The following is a 4,129-nucleotide window of genomic DNA, read 5'->3' on the forward strand; positions in this document are numbered from 1 at the left end:
TCCCTTAAACCTCACGACCGCTTCTCAAAGCGATCGCCTTCACATGTTCTCTCGGGTTTGTTTCCGTGTTACTTGGTAAACTCCCATGTGGCCTTTCGGAGAGAGATTTTGCAATTTTCCCCACTTGATTTTCAAGATTATGCAAGGAGGCGGTGTGATTGCAAAGTGTAGCCTCGACTGATTCAAACCTTGTATTTGCCGATTGAACAAATCTAACCAAGTGCTTCTCCAAATCCGTCATTCGGGTTTCCAAACCTGAAATTCTATTTTCCACTTGAGGGACTTGTTGTTGTTGTTGTTGTTGGAACCCTGATGGCCCCATGGTCTTCTGTGGTCCTTGATTACTCCATGAAAAGTTGGGATGATTCTTCCATCCTGAATTGTAGGTGTTGCTATATGGATTCCCTTGAGGTCTCATTCCATTACCTACAAAGTCAACATTCTCAACTGAAGAAACATCACCAATGACAATTGGGCAATCGGAGGGAGCACGTCCTCCACCACAACCGGTATAATTGGTCACGACCGCAACTTTATTCGAAGCTATAAGATCTAGCTTCTTACTCAAACTCTCCACTTGGGCCGCCAATGAAGTTACCGCATCAATTTCATGGAAACCGGCCATTTTTTTCTTTTCCCTAGCATTCCACTGGTGGCTATTTAACACCATTTCCTCAATCAATTGATGAGCCTCGTTGGGGGTTTTGCTACCTAAGGTACCTCCTGCCGCCGCATCCAAGAGTTGCCTTGTACTCGGGTTCAAACCATTGTAGAAAGTTTGAACAATCATCCACTCCGGGAATCCGTGTTGCGGACACTTGCGCAGGAGTTCCTTGAACCTTTCCCATGTCTCAAATAGAGACTCCAATTCCAACTGCATAAAGGATGAGATCTCATTCCTAAGCTTTGCTAATTTTCCTTGAGGGAAATAATGGGCTAGAAAAGCTTCTACCATCTCCTCCCATGTAGTGATTGATGCTCTAGGTAATGAGTATAGCCACTGCTTCGCTTTCCCCTTTAAGGAAAATGGGAAGGCTCTCAACTTGATGGCATCATCCATCACACCATTTATCTTCAGCATGTCATACACCTTGAGGAAGCTCTCTATGTGACTGTTTGGATCCTCATCTGCCAAACCGTTGAATTGTGCAGACTCCTGCAGTATATGGATGAACGCCAGCTTTAGCTCGAAATTCTGAGCTGTAATTGGGGGACGCACAATACTCGATTGTGTCCCCAACACTGAAGGTCTAGCACAATCGGATAGTGTTCGTTATTGCTCATTTTGTTCTGCCATGTTGTCAGATCCTTCTACTTCCAAATCAGCTAGATTAGACTATTCCTGTACAGGTTCTTTCCCTTTCCTTCGAAGTGTACGTTCAAGCTCAGTGTCTCCTTCAATCAATATTGATGGATTTTCTCGGGTCATAACCTGGAGCTGCACCAAAAGTAAAGAAAAAGAAAATCAGAATGATGATAGAATAAGAAGATATGAAATAGAATGTGTAGTGAAATAGCTAAGAAAACAAAGTGCAAAGTATCTCTAAACGCCTAACTCCCCGGCAACAGCGCCAAAAACTTGACAAGATCCCCTTGCTTATATCCCGTAAGTGCACGGTGATAAGTGCTTGAGTAGACATATTTTTATATATGTTTTACATGCATTGAGCATCATTTTTACTGTGGTTTATGTCTCATATTGTGTATTTGGTGTTCTTTTATGCATATAGGTTGTGAATGCTTTAAAGAGTAAAAAGGAAGCAAAGATAGGCTATAAAGACACAATGTTGGGAGTTCTTGTTCAATTCAAGGATCAAGACACGAGAGCAGTTCATAAACGTGGAGATGTGTGCTAACTTCGAAGAAGATTCAAGTCAATTCACTATTTGGAAGGGCACAAAGGCAGCCACATCTTCATATTCCTTCTCTTTGTGAAGATTGCAAGACCTCTCAAAGATACGTCGATGAAGAAAAGTTTTATAGCCTACCACATGGACGTGTGCCCGGACATGCGGCCTTAAGAGAAGAGTGTTCGGATCGCGGTTTGTGAAAGTACTGTAGCGGTTCACTTTAGCAAAATTACTGTTCACGCGTCGCGTGGAAATTCTTGCAGCCCACGCGGGTGCGTGGAAAATCCACACGGGCACGTGAGTGCACGTGACAGACGCGATCTAAGGCCTATAAATAGCCGTTTTGCCCTATTTCTTTTCTCATCTTTTTGTGCGGCTCTTGAGGGGTGAGACGGCTAGGGTTTGGAGAGGAGGTCTTTGCGGCTTTGGAGGCGCTTCGTCACCAACTTTGATCGATTCCTCCTCCGTCATAGCATAAAGGAAGCCACCGGTGAACCTAGCTTCGGAGTGGGTCCTTCAAGACGTCAAAGCTCTCCATCAAGGCCATCAGTTCATATATAAGGGTGTTTATTTCTATGGTTTTAATGTACTTTCATTCATTGATGGTGTGTTTTGTATGTTGCTCCATGGAGGGCTAAAACCCTAGAGGGTATTTGCGCTTGTGAACCCTAGGATTCTCATCTTTTGTGGATTTGCTTTGTATTTCTATTTAATCCGAGTTTGGTTAAGTTTCATTCTTGATTGTTTAATGCTTGCTTGCCTTATTGATCCTATGGTTATTTGGTTTGCATGATTTGTTGCCTTGGTGGGAGAGAGATCTCCATTAGGGTTAGAACCTCAAGATTGAAGAGGGTTGAGAAGGTGAATCATGAGATAGTGAAGTATCCCCTTTCCCCTCCGATTAGTGTATTCTATCTCCATTCCCTAAGCTCTATGCAACCATATTTGGTGGGAGGCGTGAGATTGCTCGATTTCTCCACCGGGACCTTGAGGGGGTTAGGATCCTTCGCCGGGAATTAGGGTTGGATCAATCTTTAGGAATTGGATACACAATTTGGAATCCCTAGAGTGCTTTGCGGTCATATGTGGTGTGAGGTGTTGAGATTGAGCGATTTCTCCACCGGGACCTCGTAGGGGACTAGTATCGGTGATCTAGAGATAGACCCGATTATGTTTGGATTTCCACGACTTAACTTACTCATCATAGAAACACTTTGCTTATCCGGTACCTAATACCTGAATCCTAGGGGGAGCATTGCCCGAATACCCCACTTTTACTGATTGAGATTCTTCTTCCATTTTACCCTTGCATATTCGTCTCCAGTGTTCATCTCTTCGCACAATAGATCACCACACTATCCCATTATCATTAGGCTAGATAGCAGAGAAGAAGTTAGTACTAGTAGCCCTGTTCCCTATGGATTCGACTACCCGACTCACCGGGTATTTATTACTTCGACACCCGTGCACTTGTGGTACACACACGCATATTCGGACGCGTGTCACACGGGCTTGTCGAAGTAATAATCCCGGGTAAACGGGGTCGAATCCATAGGGAGTAGGGAGTAAAGACACTTAATTCGATTCTTAGCTATGTGAAGTATCAACAATGATAATTGTGGTAATGATTCAATTCTCAGAAATTAAAAGCAACAAGTAAGAGAGCAAAAGTAAGGAGAAGACAAGGCAATCGATAAAGATGGGGTACTCGGATGATACTTCACCTAGGATAATCGGTTCAAGTGCAAGAACTCTCTATTATGCTTCCTAATCAATTCAATGGTGAGTCTTGGAAATCCTTACATACATAGTCCCAAATATAAGGTCAACTATGCCTAACTCTATACATGTCCCGGAGGAGAAATCGAATAATCACAACACCTCACACTCGCATAGAGTTGCAATGAGCTCTAGGGATTCCAAGTGATAAATCTCTTCCTAGATTTAGACCTAACCCTTTGGTCCAGGCGGAAAGTCCCTAGCCATAATTAAGCCCTAGATACTAAGATCACCTCAACGCTTCACTCCATTGCACGCGCAACTAGGCCCCAATGGAGGTTCATCCCTTAGACCATTCACTCTATTATGGCCGGAAAGAACTCGAGGAACAGAGGTAGAATCTATCAGATCGGAGGGGAAAGGGGACGCTCCTGTACCTCTCGACGTCCGGTATAGGATACACCTCGATCGAAGCTCCCCTACCAACCTTCTTCCTAATGGAATCACGATGTCGGAGCCATAGAACCTCTCCAAAACCTTGGGCAATAATCCTCGAAACC

At 43.9% G+C, this 4,129-nt stretch overlaps 1 non-coding gene across 1 annotated transcript; it reads left to right on the forward strand.

The window, feature by feature from the left end:
• Positions 1 to 800: 800 nt before the first annotated feature.
• Positions 801 to 907, forward strand: LOC120262720. Its single transcript, XR_005536974.1, has one exon. It is a non-coding gene; the product is annotated as a small nucleolar RNA R71 (small nucleolar RNA).
• Positions 908 to 4,129: the final 3,222 nt, after the last annotated feature.

The sequence above is a fragment of the Dioscorea cayenensis genome, chromosome 5 (assembly GCF_009730915.1).
Source record: "Dioscorea cayenensis subsp. rotundata cultivar TDr96_F1 chromosome 5, TDr96_F1_v2_PseudoChromosome.rev07_lg8_w22 25.fasta, whole genome shotgun sequence".
Lineage (NCBI taxonomy): Eukaryota > Viridiplantae > Streptophyta > Magnoliopsida > Dioscoreales > Dioscoreaceae > Dioscorea > Dioscorea cayenensis.